The following is a 16,118-nucleotide window of genomic DNA, read 5'->3' as shown; positions in this document are numbered from 1 at the left end:
GCATGCAGGAGGCAGCCGATTGATGATTCTGTCTCACCATTGACGTCTCTATCTCTATCCCTTCCTCTCTCTGAAATCAGTGGAAACACATTGGGGGGAGGGAGGGGAGTACTATTATGTTAGCTGTAACTTTATTCCATAACTAATGACGACACTTACCACAAGTCCATCAGGCGAGCACAGAGGGTCTGTGATGAACGTGGCCTTGTGTCAGCCTCAGCACCAGCTCTCCGTTCCAGTGAGTGTCCCTGCCCAGCACGGTCGTGGGAAACCGGGTTGTGCTGCACCCTCGGGTGCCCCCCCAGGGAATCCACGTGGAAGGGGAAGCCTTCCTCCCAGGGCTTCACAGAAAAGAACTGCCCAGCAGCCCAAGTAAATGTCCATCAAACATTTGAGTGTGGGGTTTTTCTGGCGGGGAGGGTTGGATGCTTTAAAATCAAGTCTTTTATTTTAACAAAACAGTAATCAAACATGTGTTGCAACACTTCAGTTCCTTCCATGGAACATTGAAAAACAGGCAGCATGTGCTGTCTTCCAGCCAGTGGTGTGCTGGCCGACTGGCTCGCTGGGCCGGGGAACAGCCCTAATTCATAGCGGTTGCCAATTTCTGGGGTGTAAATACTTGTACTGTGGACACCTTCATGCTGACAATGCTTTCATAACCGGCTCGCGACATTCCCAGATATTAGCCATTGCCTCTCCTGAGCCGTGGGGGCCGCTCCCGGACACCTGCTTCCAGCCCTCGGTCGTAGTTGGTGTTTCAGGCGGAGCCCCCTTGAATGCCATCACCCAAACCCAGCACCGCCGTGGCGCCCGAAGCCCTGGGACCATTGCCCCGAGCCAAGGAGGGGCAGTTAGAATGGGGTGGGGGCAGGGAGCAGAGGCACTGGAGCTGCCTCCTTTCCCCCACTTCTGTTCTCAGAAATGGCCAGAGGGTGAGTGACCCCGGGACAGTCATGGTGACACCTCCTTAAGCCAGGTCCTCCCGAGCCCACCTGTGCTTTACGAGACTCAGATCCTACCCTGGGAGCTCATCCTTCTAAACCAGTTGAAGTATCTTCACCTTTAAAACCTTTTTCGTCTTGCCCAAGCATCCTGCCCCCTGCCCCCTGCCCTCTTGCCCTCCTGCCCTCCGCCTTCCTGCCCCCTGCCTTCCTGCTCCCTGACCTCTTGCCCTCCTGCCCCCTGCCCTCTTGCCCTCCTGCCTTCCTGCCCTCTTGCCCTCCTGCCCCCTGCCCTCCTGCCCCTGCTCCCTGCCTTCCTTTGTGCCAGCTCTGAACCTAGCACAGCTCTCTCTCTGCACCATCTGACTGTCTGGCTGTCAGTGTTCTGGGCTGGACCCTGAGAGAAGAAAGCATGGTTGGAGCCCCAGGACCCAGCATAGGGCCTGATAATTTGTTAATTTACTAAACAATGTTAATGAGCCCCTCCCATGTGCCGGGCAGTGTTCTGGCCACTGAGATTACAGTGGAGAACAAAACAAAGGCCCTGTCTTCATAGGGTTGTTGATTCTAGAAGACAGTCAGTACATATGAAAGTATTGTCTCTCCCAGCCAGTGTGGTTCAGTGATTGAGTGTCGACCTATGAACCAGGAGGTCACAGTTCGGTTCCTGGTCAGGGCACATGCAAGGTTGCAGGCTTGATCTCCAGTAGGGGGCGCGCAGGAGGCAGCTGATCAATGATTCTCTCTCATCATTAATGTTTCTATCTCTCTCTCCCTCTCCCTTCCTTTCTGAAATCAATTTTAAAAGGTTGTTTTTTTTTTAAAGAAGAAAAAAGTATTGTCTCAGAGTCCCTGTGATCACTGCTCTTAGGAAGGCCAGGAGAGGAGAGCTAACTCTAGTATAGAATCTGCACATAAATAGGACCACCTTCGTAGTCTGTTATTTATTTATTTACTAGAGGCCCGATGCACGAAATTCGTGCAAGAGTAGGCCTTGCTTCCCCCGGCTGCTGGCTCCAGCTTCCCTCTGGCACCCAGGACCCAGGCTTCCCTCACAGCCCAGCTTTGTCTGGAAGGACGTCCAGTCTAATTAGCATATTATGCTTTTATTATTATTATAGATTTATTTATTTTTATGAATTTCCGAGAGGAAGGGAGAGGGAGAGAGAGATAGAAACATCACTGATGACAGAGAATCATTGATCAGCTGCCTCCTACAGGGGTTTGAGCCCAAAACCCAGACATGTGCCCCTACCCTCCACCCACCCCCTGTTACACCCACCTCCACCCCCTGCATAATTCCAACTCTAGGACAGTCTGGAAAAGGCAGAACTACAGAGACAGTAAAAGGATCAGTGGTTGCCAGGGTTCGAGGGGAGGAGGAATGAACAGGCAGAGCACAGAGGGTTTTTAGGGCAGTGAAAGTATTCAGAATGATACTATGATGGTGGACACATATCATTATACATTTTTCAAAATCCATAGCTTCATAGTCTTTTGACTTTATTTTTTAAGTATGACTTTGGGATGTTTGAAGGCCTACTAATGTACTGTTGTCATAGACCAGGGGTTGTAGGGAGAGGCTGCTGGCTACATATTCATCTGCTGTAACCCATTCATCTCTTAGGTGAGGTGTATGGAAGGGTAGGAGGCTCTGGGAGGAAGGAAAATATGTGGGGTAAGCTTAAGATTTCCTGGAAGACAAGGCCCACAGCTCTGCCCCCCAGCAGGCAGGGCCCTGTGCGAATCTAGCTCCTGGGAGGGGAGAGCTCACAGACTAGTCCAGGGCCAGCCACCCCACTGCCCTCTGGGCATTCTGGGCATTGAGCATCAGAAGTAAAAAGAAGATGGTAAGGGGCAGGGGCATAGAGCACCTAAGCTCTAAAGATGGAGTGGACCATAGTCATGATTTATAAGAACCCTGCAGGTCACCTGTTCTGTTATTGATCCAACACTTTCAACACAACTCACATACATACACACTCTCCCTCTCCCTCTCTCTCTGCTTAAATAAATGTGTTTTGGAATGACATTTTGTAGCACTATCATAAATTGCGAGTTTTATGGGCCAGATCATTTCCCCTAGTACACATTGAAATAAGTATCTGTTAAAATGTGAATGTTCCTTGTGAACCTCCTAAGTCATCCAGGGGCTCCTCGTGTCACGCCCCGTGGCTCACTGGTAGAGAGAAGCCGGCACCCCTGGTGCTGAAAGACTTGGAGCCAGTCTTGGTCCTTGATTTATGAGGAGCCCCGGGCAGGTCGCCTGCCCCTCCCCGTGTGTCACTTGCCTCATCTACAAAGTGAGAGGGTTGACCAGATGCCCCCTCGAGTCCTTTCACACTCTGAGGTTCTGATTGTTTGTTCTGTAAATGTAGTCATTACAGGCGGCACACACATGGCAGACTTCTTGACCCCTGCCCTCTCCCCTCCCTCCTAAGCTTCCACCCACCCTGTTACACTCATCCTCCCCCACCCCCGCAAGGCAGAGCCACCTGGGAGAGAAGCCTGCACAACCCCAATGCTAAACAAATTTTTTTTTATTAGAAGACAAACACCCCAATGTTTTCCAGCCTCGGCACGGTGCTCTCACTCCTTTAACTTGGTGAAGCAAGCAGTTTCCTTTGCCAGGGAGTCCCATCCCAACACACACACACACACACACCAAAAAAATTGCTTTCTTGTTTTTGAACAATGTTTACAATGACCTTTACGATCTCCATGTTTCACGAGTGAGCCAGAGAGACAAGGAGTCTGTCTAGCATTCCCTGGCAGGGCCCGGCGGCCGCCTCCTCGCTGTCTGGCTGCAGACACACTCCGCCCTGGTCTGCAGGGGCGTCAGCAGGTTCCAACCGCCCCTCAAGGGCCATGTGTGGTGGGCGGAGGGGTTAAATGCCACGTTTAATCGCCCGCAGAACCTGTGCATGGGCACCATCAGGTACCATATAGCCATACCTAGCTTACCCTCCGCACGGTCCCCATTAAGACCACTACGGACAACGATGGCTAGAGACGGCCTCGCGCCCAGGAAATATAAGCCAGCAGCGCCAGAAAGTAAAGGAAATGGCTCGAATTCTATCAGTGTGTGTCAGACTTATGAGATCTCTACATACCTTCTCCATACAGGTGCTTCTAGGCAGCAACAAGCCGCTAACATTGGCTGCTTTGGGCCGGGCACTGTTCAATGCTTACATGGTTTGTCTCACTGGATCTTCACAGTAACTGTGGGAAACATGCTATCGTAAAGCTCATTGTACCGGTGAGAAGTTAAGAAGTTTCCCAAGGTCGCACCGCTCCTAAGTGGTACAGCCTGGTTCCCGGACCCACGTTCAGAGCAATAGCTTCTGCTTGTGTGACAGTCTGTGCTTTTTAGAACTCTTAGCACGTACTCTAGCCGTCGCTTAGAGAGGTAGACAGATTACAGATGGGTTAGACAGACAGACAGATACAGAGAGACATACATTCTAGTCCTCCCAGCCCTGTGGAAATGGGTATAAATATTATCGTTTCGTTTTACACAGGAGGAATGGAGCCCCAGAAAAGCTTACAGACTCGGTTCAGATCATGGCGTTTGCACGTGCCTAAGCCGGGATTTGAACCTAGATCAGCCTGGCCCCACAGTCTCTGCTCCCGCTGTGCTGCCTGCAGAATTTCATCTGAATTTTCCGACAGCTCTGTGACTTAGGGGGGAGGGGAGCAGGAGGAAGAGTTTGGTAGAGCCCAGATCCTCGTCCCTAGAATTCCACAAACTCGGCCTGATCCGCTTCAGGAGGCCCCTAAAAATTCAATCAAGACAGTAATACGTTACCTGTATTCTACATGACACTCTCCCGCTTGTCTTTCAAAGCGCCTGCAAACTAGCTGTTTCCTACCCAAGTATTACCTCTCTGTCTACCCATCTGTCTGACCACCTTCTTACCCAGCTGCTTATCTAGTCTCCACCTCCCCCAACTCCAAAATTCCCTTGTCCCTGTCTTGTTTATTACCATATCCTCAGTGCCTAGCACAGCGCACTCTAAATAATTAGAGTCAAAATGAACAATCAGATGCTTGGAATTAAATAAATAGCAAACATCCCAAGTGGTGCAGAGGCCTGTGGGAGTTCAGAGGAGAAGGGAGACACTCCTAGGGGCTGGCGGGAACCAGAAAGGCGGCCTGGAGGAGGAGGCTGGTTTTAGGGCCTTCGTGGGTGAGTCCCTATCAGGTAGAGGAGCAAGGAGAGCTTTCCGGGGAGGAAGGAGACCAGAGTACAGGCTCATAGGCGGGCAGCGCCCAGGGCCTGCAGGCAGGCTGCCTCGGAGCAGCTGGGAGCAAAGTCTGTGCTTCTAGCCCTAGCCCCAGGAAGGCCCGACGGCCTGTCCTCTGTCCTCAGGAGGAGCCTGAATTCCCCCAGAGGACTTCACTTACCTGTGACTGTCTATCCTCTCTGCAACGGGAGATCGTCCTCAGTAGCAGCTTCCTCCCACCCAACCTACCCTGTGTGCAAAATGGCCACGGCTCTGGCCCAAGCTAGAGCTGACCAGTGAGGAGGGAGCGAGACAGGGAACCCACATCCCCAGGAGACTCCACAAACGCGTTCTCACTGGGGTTTCGTCGACTTGGGAATTTGAAGTAGAAGCAGCAGGCTCTGGGCCCAGACACTCTTCTCACTGCCCGAGGCTGTGACCTCGGGTTGGTCATCTGCCCTCTCTGAGCCTCATCATCCCATCCAGGGATGTGGAGATGCTGTTCCCCACCTCCACGACTTCAGTGCGTCCCAAGACACTGGAGAAGACTCCCACCTGGGAGCCGACGCTGAGGCTATAAATGTATTACCTCCAGCCCCAGTGGGACTTCTTGGCAAAGCGCTTACCACCACCTAACCTGCCGCCTTTCCCATCCCCACTGTGGCGTTTCTACAGCTTCCTTGCTCTCGTCAAGCCCCGCATCACCGGGCTCATTGATGCTGGCAGACACCCTCTCACCGCCTTCTGCACTCACTCCCTCCCGCCCTCTTCCCTGCCTCAGTGGCGTCTTTTCTCCTGTTCACAGTTCATTTGACCTCTGAGCTCTGGCTCTCATTTTCGCCATATCCCCTGGGGCTCGCTACCTGTCCGTTCCTCTCAGCCCAGTTCTCAGTGCTGCTTCCCAACTGGCATCTCCTCAACATGATAAGTCGCACTCTGATTTTAAAAGAATACATACGTCTTCTCTGAGCCCATATGCCTTTCCCACCCTAGTTTTTCAGCCAAGTTTCTTCAAGAAGAGCAGGTAGCTGCTGTCTCCATGCTCTTACCAACTCCCTACATCAGCCTCCACCTCTCCCCGAACCTTACCTGGCGAAGATCATTCGTCCAGATGGGCAAACCTAATAAAGTCTTCAGCCCCTTGGTTTGCTCCTTTGTCATTGGTGGCTGTTGCCCTGTCTCCTGCAGGCTCTGGAACACCTGCCTTCCCTGCTGTCTCTCCAACCAGACTTTCTGTGCCTCCTTTGCAGCCCCTCATCCATGTGCCCGGGGGCTCCGTCCTTGCTGGTCTCCTCCTCACTGTGGGCAGATTCCTCAAGCCTGTGCTGTCCAATGTGGCGGCCACTGGCCATGAGTGCCTGCTGAGCACCTGGCACGTGGCTCAGTTGAGATGAGCTGTGAGTGTGAAATGTCTATCCAAGGGCAAAGGCTTGGATTCAAAAAAAGAGCACCTGCCATATTTCATTCATAAGTTTTATGAAGATGAGACATGGAAGTGATTTTTTACATTATGTATCGGGTTAAGTAAAACAGGTTCTTAAAGGTGTTAACGTAAAAACATTCAACCCTGCAAAGAATTTTGGTGAGTTTATTTGAACCACAAACTGTTGCCAATCGCCAGGAAGCAGAATCTAAATGTATTGGGATAATGCTTCAGAGAACGGCAGTTTTTCACCTTGTTTTATATGTTACTAGAGGCCCGGTGCATGACATTTGTGCAGTGGGGGTTGTCCCTCAGCCCGGCCTGCGCCCTCTCACAGTCCAGGACCCCTCGGGCGATGTCTGCCTGCTGGCCGGGAGCAGGCCTAAGCCAGCAGTCAGACATCCCACGAGGGGTCCTTAGTGCTGATGTGGAGGCAGGAGAGCCTCCCGCCACCACTGCTGCACTCACCAGCCGTGAGCCCGGCTTCTGGCTGAGTGGCGCTCCCCCTGTGGAAGCACACTGACCACCAAGGGACAGCTCCTGCATTGAGCGTCTGCCCCCTGGTGGTCAGTGCACATCATAGCGACTGGTCGTTCCACCATCCAGTCAATTTGCATATTAACCTTTTATTTTACATTATAACCAAAAGAGGAGACATAAGTGGGTTACATGAAATCCATTGGTGATAGATTAAGGAGGCGGGAGAAAGCAAAGCGGGGGAACCTCTGGATTGGATAAAAAGTCAAATGATGGACACATACTTCTTTTACTTAGGTGGGCGCAGGATAGATAACAGTCAACAATAACTCAATAACAATGAGGGGACTTGTGGTCTCAGCAGAGCAGTGCCTGTGCTTTGAGGGGTCCGGAAAAAGGAGAATTACTTTGACCTGCCAACGATATGTTATCATAGATGCAGAAAGACAGCAAGAAAGATTGACCTTTGTCAGGGAAGATCCTGGCCTGGGACATGACTGCCCACCATAAACTGCTCTTAGTTAAAGTTTTCACGTCAAACCATCCTTTGTGGTTACTTTAGGGCTTTGAGTTTGCAAGACCGCCATGCAGGCCTTCCCCGAGCTTGTCGGGTTAGCATGTGGCCCCTTTTTCATCCTTTCCCCTGTTCCTTTTTTTCCTTTCTTTTTTTTTTTTTTTAATATATTTTATTGATTTTTTACAGAGAAGAAGGGAGAGGGATAGAGAGTCAGAAACATCGGTGGGAGAGAAGCATCGATCAGTTGCCTCCTGCACACCCCCCACCGGGGATGTGCCTGCAACTAAGGTACATGCCCTTGACCGGAATCGAACCTGGGACCCTTCAGTCCCCAGGCCGAAGCTCTATCCAGTGAGCCAAACCAGTCAGGGCCTTTTTTCCTTTCTCATGTGGCTGCAAGTAAATGCATAATTACCCAGGCGGCTCTAGGGGCAGCAGTGCCTGGGACAAGCACACCCACCTGAATCAGTGACGGCCAAGGCCACCCAGCCCTGTGCCCAGGAGTGGAGTCCAGGAGCCCACTGTGGGGTTTGAAGCACAGCTCTGCCACTTACTCTCTGAGTGCCCTTGGGCGCGTTACTTAGAACAGGGCCTGGTGTATGGAAGGCACCATTCTTATAGAGACGGCCTCTGCGTGTTTGTTTGTTGATCCTCACCTGAGGACATTGCTTTTTAGAGAGAGTAGAGGAGGAGAGACAGAGAGAGAGAGAAACTTCGATGTGAGAGAAACTCAATTCCCTCGTAGGAATCAAGCCTGCAATTGATGTGTGTGCCCTAGACAGGAATCGAACCCGGGACCCTTCAGTCTGTGGGCCAATGCTCTATCCACTGGGCCAAACTAGCTAGGGCTTAAGGATGCAATTCTATAACACATCATCTGTATATTGTATTGTGTGTTCACCACCCCAAGTCAAGTTTCCATCACCATGTATCCCCCATTTTACCCTCTTCTACCTCCCCAATCCCCGCCCCCCACCCGCCCCCTTTGCCTTTGGCAACCACTCTTCTGTTGTCTAGGTCTAGAGTTTGCATTTTCCTGCCTTTCTCCTTGCACTGCCTCAGGTCAGCTCTGCGTCACTTCTGGTCTGAGCTGCAGCCATCACAGCCCCCTGGACACATGGCTGCTGAAGTGTGAGTCCCAAATCCCAGAACTGGCTGCATCACTCCTCTGCCTAAAACCCGCCCAAGCTCCGTGGGGTGCACGGGGAAACGTCTGCAAGACCCACCCGGATCCACCACATCCCCCGGTCCCCTCTCAGCACAGGCCCCCTCGCACCCAGGGCTCCGGCCACACCCCAGCCCTGTGCAATCCCAAACATGCCGGGCTGTGCCGTGCCTCCCTGCCGTTCCCTCCTTGTTATCTTCCACGAACGCCCACAGCCATGTCAGACTCGGCAGCACCAGGCTCGGCTCAAGTTCAAGAGTTTCCTGAACTTCTCCCGACCCCTTGTCCCCACCCTCCTGCCCCCGCCACTTGGCGCCCACACTGTGCCCCACCTGCGCTCACGCCTCTCGGTTGACAGGCCTGCTTCTCTCACAGACCCTGCGCATCTCAGGGATAATGATGTGATGATGAATTTATGGAGAGCATGCTCCGTGCCAGCTCTGCCCGAGGCCTGGGCACGGGCTCACATACTCCTCTTATCTCCCTCAATCCTGAGTTGTACTCATAGCCACCTTATAGTTGAGGAGGCTCCAAGGTATACCCCCCACCTCCCTACCACCCCTACCTGCCTCCCAGAGTTCAAAGCCAGATGGTCGTCCTTCAGAGACCACACTCTTAACCTTGAGCTCCTTTTCTTCTACTTGAGATATACTAGTAATTGACAAGTAACACTGTGCATGTTGGAAGGGGGCGCATGTGGATTTGATACACTTGGGCATTGCAATGTGATAACCATCGGAGCGTAGCTAAGACCTCCCTCACCTCACAGCGTCGCCATTTCTTTTCTGTGGTGAGAACGTTCAAGGTCCACCCTCTCGGCAACTTTGGAGAATATGATGCAGTGCTGTTGAGTGTAGTCAGTCACTAGACTGTGCATTGATTGGAACCCCAGGACTTAGTCAACCTCTGGTTATACCTTTGTACCTTCAACAACGCCTCCCAAATCCCCCACTCCCACACCCTGGGAACCACCACTCTACTCTCGGCTTCTATGAGCTTGGCTTTTTTTAGATTCCACATATAAGTGAGGCCACGCAAGTATTTGCCACTTTCTGTCTGGCTTATTTCACGTAACATAAGAAGCATCCGTGTTGTGTCCTTCTTTCTTGCGGCAAATCACATCTTCTTTACTCATTCACCCACTGATGGACACTTAGGTGGTTTCCCGTCTTGGCTAATGTGGCCAATGCTGGCCTCGGTTTACTTTGATAACCTAAGCGAGCATGGTTAGTGTTTTCTTTTTCCTTCACCACTTATCCCCTCTGTGCCTAGCAGGGTTAGTTTTTGAAGCTAAGAGCTCAGAGAAGGAACTTGCCCTGCCCAGGGTCACCCAGAAGGTCCCTCCCCAGCCAGAAGTGGAGCCTGAGCCTCCTGGCTCTCAGTCTTTTTCTCACGTTGGGTTGTTTGTGTGTCCTTGCCATGAAAGCCCAAGGCTGATGCTCTCCCCTCTCCCCCAGAACAATGGGAAGGAGGGACTCCGGGCAGCTTGCCTGCAGACATGTCCCGAAGCAACGAAATGTCCAGGCTGAGGTTGAAATAATAAACAAGGCTGAGGGAGCATCTGCTTTGTTTGCTTGGCTGAGTGTGTTTTTATTCTGAATGATCTGGAATTCAATCCTGCCTGGGAGGCACCAAGCCTTGCTTTAGTCCCCCAGTTGTTAGAGCGTCGGGTGGAGCCGCTGAGCTGAGCTGTGCTGACAGGGAGGCAGAGCCAGTCAAGTCCAAAGCCGGGACACTCTGTGTGGGAGCCCAGACAGACAGGGTGCTGGACAGAGACCTGGGAGAGCCAGGCTCTTTGTCAGAGCCTGTCACTGGGTGGGAGGGGGGGGGGTCATTTCATGGTGAATAAATAATACCCCTCCAAGTCAACCGAGGTGACCCCAAAGGGGAGATTCATGGAGGGTTGTTCTGGACGATGAGAAAGCAACCCTTAATGAGCTCTGCAAGGAGCCTGCGGCCCTCTCCTCCACCCACAAAGCTGGCGGGTCCCGGGTCCCGGGAGGAAGGAGGGGAAGGGCAGGAGGGCCTGGGGAAGTTTCAACAACTTTTATAAAACCGCTACCAAGGGTGCTCTTCGCAATGCATTGTGCAAGGCCCTTCCGGATGAGGTGTAAGGGGACAAGAACGTCGTTTCTTCGGCAGAGCTGGGGCACTTCCCTCTGGCAGATAAGAGAAGCGCTGGGCCTCAGATGGAAGAAGCATCCAAGGTCATTTCCCCAGCCTCGTGCTTGACTTTGCTCCTACAACCCGCTTTTCCCAGCAGCCGGCCAGCTGCAGGCTTTTGTCTGATAAGAGTAAGGAAAAAGCAAATGTACCACCTTCCCATAAATGAAGACACTAAAGAGTGTGGCTCAGGTGGGCAGTCAAGTGGGCTTCCTGTTATGCCCAGATTTCAAGATCCCCACAAACCAACAGGGAGCCATGTTCGATGCAAAAGGAAAGGATCCTTTATTATTAGTAGTACAGACCCAGGTCTGGCTCCCAGCCTCCTCTGACCCAACGGCCAGAAGGGGGGAGTCTCAGCCGTGAGAAAAACCAGGGTTTTAATAGGGGATGGAGTGAGGGGACTGTGGGCCCTGCCGATTGGCCAGGCGCAAGCCGGGTCTTGTTACACAGGATGTGGTCATCTCTATGGTGCGCACGTCCCTTGATTGTCATTGGTTAGTTTAAAATCCCGGGCGTGGCCAGCAGAGGCCTGGGCTTCTGAGAAGAAGGGGGGGGGGGGGGAGGGTCTGAGCACATGGCTCCTACCCTAACATGGAGTATACGGGCAAGATGGAGGCCATAGCCCTCGCCCTTTCACTTCCCAGCCCTGCACCCCGAAGGAGACAGACTTACCCACATGACACGGGCAGTGCTGGTGGCCTCGGGCATCCCCACGTGGTTGAAAACTTACAGTCTGGGAAGCAGAACAGATTACAGGCTGTTGGTGGGAATGATGGCTCCCAACGAGAAAGAAGAGGAGAATGGGCTGGGCTGCTGGACTTGCCCCATTTCTTCTCCAAACCTCCCACCCCACCCCCCAAATCCAAGTACGTCAATCCCCTCCCCCCCCCCCCCCACGCTTTCCTGGGAGGTGTGAATGACAATGGGCAGACTGGCCAGGGCGTTGCTCTCTCCACAGGAAGAAAACTGCAGGAGTTTGGAAATAAGGAATCTCCCCTAATAGCTTTCTCCCAGCCTAAAGGTATTCGCTGCTGAAGGAAAGGACTCGGGGCCCCAAGGGCAGTTAGAGTGGAAAATCTGGCCTCAGATGAGGGAGCCTGGGCAAGAGTGCCTTCCTGCAGGCACACCCAGGGCAGCAAGGCAGGCCTGGGCAGCCAGGAGCCAGTAAATGCACTCACCTGTATCAGGATTGTTTTGGCTGCAAGTGATGGAAAATTCCACCCTAGATTGGCTTAACCAGGAAGCCTTGTGGACTAGCTCAGTGAAGTCTCGGAGGTCTTCGGCCACTGGCCTCAGGCTCAGCTCCATTCCTGGTGGTTTCCTCTGTCCCAGGCTGGCTGCTGGTGGCATTCTGGGTAATAGTCTTCGTTCTCAACGTTCACATCCGTGGTGGAGTTGGATGCTCTTGTCCCTCTGACTGGCCCGTTTGTCCATGCGTCCATCCCGGGCCATTGGGAGAGGAATGCTGTGTTCTAATTGGCTTAGGCTCATCAGGACCCACCTCCCGTGCTGGCTCTGGTTCTCCTCTGCCCCAGGCAGGCCTGAGACTTGCTCCGCCACCTGCTGCAGGTGTCTGCTCAATGCCGACTTATCATGACATCCCCACCCTGACCTCCAGTTACCCCCACCCCCTTCGCCTAATGTGTGTTCCCCATAACACTCACCTCTACCTCCCATGTCATAGCTGTACTAGTTTACAAGCTTCTCACCCAGTTCTAGCCTTGCGCCCCTGGTCCCTGCCACGGTGCCTGGCTTATCGTAGGTCCTCAGTAAATATTTATCGAATGAATGACTGGGCTTCAGAGTGACAAAGCCCTTGGTTACCATCTCAGCTCTTCCATAGCCAGCTGAGGCCTGCAACAATTCTATAACCTGGCTGGGCCACAGTTTCTTCATGTGTGAAGTGGGAAAAGAATAGTACTTACTACCAAAGGTTGTTATGAAGACTAAGTCAATTAATATATATCTGTTAGGCCTGGCGGGTGTGGTTTAGTGGTTTAGCGTCAGCCTATGAACCAGAAAGTCACGGTTTGATTCCCAGCCAGGGCACATGCCCTGGTTGTGGGCTCCATCCCCAGTGAGGGGCGTGCAGGAGGCAACTGATCAATGATTCTCTCTCATCATTGGTGTTTCTATCTCCATCTCCCTTTCTCTCTGATACACACACACACACACACACACACACTAGAGACCCAGTGCATGAAATTCGTGCACTTGCGGGGAGGGTCTCTCAGCCTAGCCTGCACCCTCTCGCAGTCCAGGAGCCCTCGGGGGATGTCCGACTGCTGGCTTAGGCCCGCTCCCCGTGGTGCCATAGAGGCGGGAGAGGCTCCCACCACCACCACTGCACTCACCAGCCATGAGCCCGGCTTCTGGATGAGCAGTACTCCCTCTGTGAGAGTGCACTGATCACCAGGGGGCAGCTCCTAAGTTGAGCATCTGCCCTCTGGTGGTCAGTGCATGTCATAGAGACCAGTCGCTCCGCCATCAGGCCAAAACCAGCTCTCCGACATCCCCCGGGGGGTCCCGGATTGTGAGAGGGTGCAGGCCAGGCCAAAGGATCCCACCGGTGCACAATCGGGGCCGGGGAGGAACACAGGAGGTTGGCCAGCTGGGGAGGGACCGCGGGAGGGCTCCAGGGAGTGTCCAGCCCATCTCACTCAGTCCCAATCAACCGGACCCCAACAGCAAGCTAACCTACCAGTCAGAGCGTCTGGTGGTCAGTGCACATCATAGCGAGCAGTTGAGCGGCCTTAACATATCATTAGCATACTAGAGGCCCAGTGCACAAAATTTGTGCACTCGGAAGGGGTGCCTCCCTCAGCCCAGCTCAGGATGTCTGACTGCTTAGACCCACTCCCTGCTTCTGGCTGAGCAGCACTCCCCCTGTGGGAGCACACTGACCACCAGGGTGCAGCTCCTGCATTGAGTGTCTGCCCCCTGGTGGTCAGTGCGCATCATAGCCACCAGTCATTCCACCGTTTGATCGATTTGCATATTAGCCTTTTATTATATAGGATTACACTTTGATTGGTTGAACGACTGACCAGACACTTAGCATATTAGGCTTTTATTATATAGGATGTCAGCACCTGGCACATAAAAGGCTCTCATTAAAGGTGCTGTTATTATCCGTCATTGTTGTTATTACAATCATCATTATTATTGATTCATGGGATGAGTCACACGGTCCCCACCCAGTGCCCCATCCCAGCCCCCAGCCCCCAGCCTCCTCTCCAGCCAGGGGCGGGGAGGGTGATTCAGGTGGTGGCAGCCTGCCCTGTGAGTCAGCCCTGGGCCTCGGCCATATGGGGTCCCCTGGCACAGGCCGCCTTGGCCAAGGGGCCCTGGCGTGAGTCATTGGGGCCACAGCTTCAGCTGGGGGATACCTTGGACGTGGAGTTTGGCGGCCAAGTGTGCCCCCCCCCCCCCCGCCCCCAGGTCCTTCCAGGAAGAGGCTGGGCACCTGCCCCATTGTGTCTCAGCAGCCGCACTTGCCAGCGAAGTCCATCTGTCGGTAGAGCTTGCAAACGCACCAGAGGAGGGTGAGAGGGGAAAGGAAAGGGATGGGAGAGGAAAACTATGAGGAGAGAGATGCCTCCATGCTTTGCTTTCAAAGCAGGACAGTGTCATGAACAGGCCTGGAGTTCAGAACTCACCGGGCCTGGATTTGGGTCCCCATTCCTCCCTGACGAGCTGGGCGGCCTTGGACAAGTCCTTCACTCCTCTGAGTCTGCACTGTGAAGTGGGAGGACAGCATCTCCCGCTCAGGGTTCCTGGGAGGACTTACTGAGGGGACGCATGGTGTCTTCAAGTCCCAAACCCTTCACGGAGTTTTCTCAGATCTGCCTGGTAAGGTCTCTGCGTTTCGGCCACTTTCATAAAAGGAGAGGGGGCATCCCCTCCGTCCCCGTGTTCCTCCTAACTGCCCCCCACCCCACGCCTCCCCCAGAACGGGAAAGGGCCAATCTAATTCAGCCTCTCATTGCAGCGCTTTACTGAGCACCTGCTGCATGCCGGGTACTATGAGCCCTGGGTACAGACATCGTGGGTGAGGCCAACAGTGTACAGATGAGCAAATAGATACAGAACTCTAATGTGACTCAGTACTAAGCAGAAGACAGAAAAGCATGAGGGAGCTTTTGGAGGAAACCTCAAAGGTGGTGACATTTCAGTAAAGACGTGAAGATTAAGAATGAGCCGCCATGCCAGGGGCAGGCGGGAAGAACCTTCCAGAGAGAGAGAGAACAGCATAAGCAGAAGCCCAGAGGCAGGAAAGAGCTGGGGCTCAGGAGGCACTGGGAGCCCGGGATGCTGAGTGTCCCAGGCCAGGGCCGAGCGGCGTGAGAAAAGGGGCCAGGCCGCCTCGGGGGTCACCTCCCGAACTTCCCGCCCCCCGAGGATCACAGCCTGTACTGTCTACTCCCACAGCCTCCCAGAAATCGTCCCCTCGTAAATCTGTTCCCGTTTTATAGTTGTTTACAGAGGCAGGGCTTGTGGGGGTACACTGTGGCCGGAAGCCGTGCGGGGGCTGTTTGTGAAGATGAAATGAGATCAGACAGTAAACCCTGTATTTGCTTGGTATTTTCATCTGTTCATTCCATTCCACTTCCTGGCACATAGTTGGTGCTCATTAAAAAAATAGGTAAGACTTCGAGAAGGAAGGAGTGAGAAAGTGCTGCGATACGTGAGGCCCCATTTCAGTTCTTCCTCCTCCCCGTAAATGGTTACCAAAAATGTTGGGGTGGAGTTCATCACCTCATCTGGGAAGCCTTCCCTACTCCCTCCCTCCCCCGCCCCATGTAAATCAGGGTCCCTCTCCACACCCATGGCCCCCGTGCTGGCCTCTGTGGTGGCACTGTCACCCTTTACTGCATTGTCTGTCTGTCTGTCTGTCTCCCATGGAACTCCTCAGTGACAGGGACTGTGCCTTAATTTTGTGTTTAGTACAACACTTGAGCACTTTATTGTAGACATGCTTAAGGACTACTCTACATGGTGAGCTTACTCTCACCAACATGCTTTGCACTGAGAGCCTGGTGAATCAATCTCCAATAGAATGTGTACCATCTTAACAAGTGTCATAGCCTTTGTTGTTGTTTTATTTTATACTAGAGGCCAGGTGCACGAATTCATGCACGGGTGGGGTCTGGCTGGCCTACCCCGATGGGGGCCCATAGGACCGGGCCAGCAGGGGGAG

General features: G+C 53.2%; 1 protein-coding gene and 1 long non-coding RNA gene across 3 annotated transcripts in view; one reads left to right on the top strand and one right to left on the bottom strand.

The window, feature by feature from the left end:
* SYN3 (synapsin III) overlaps nucleotides 1-16,118 on the top strand; it is a 362,492-nt gene that overhangs the window by 315,114 nt on the left and 31,260 nt on the right. The window lies entirely within an intron of this gene.
* On the bottom strand, nucleotides 10,335-12,468 carry LOC139005749 (uncharacterized). 2 transcript variants are annotated; one of them, XR_011470696.1, is made up of 4 exons: nucleotides 12,097-12,468; nucleotides 11,591-11,651; nucleotides 10,815-11,037; nucleotides 10,335-10,489 (listed from the first exon to the last, which is right to left on the bottom strand). It is a non-coding gene; the product is annotated as an uncharacterized lncRNA (long non-coding RNA). The 2 variants fall into 2 exon arrangements; XR_011470695.1 differs by having other exon boundaries at nucleotides 10,335-11,037.

This window comes from Myotis yumanensis, unplaced genomic scaffold (genome assembly GCF_028538775.1).
Source record: "Myotis yumanensis isolate MYYU_CA2020_CCGP unplaced genomic scaffold, mMyoYum1.0.hap1 SCAF_3, whole genome shotgun sequence".
Classification (NCBI taxonomy): domain Eukaryota; kingdom Metazoa; phylum Chordata; class Mammalia; order Chiroptera; family Vespertilionidae; genus Myotis; species Myotis yumanensis.
This window is presented reverse-complemented; position numbering and strand designations above follow the sequence as displayed.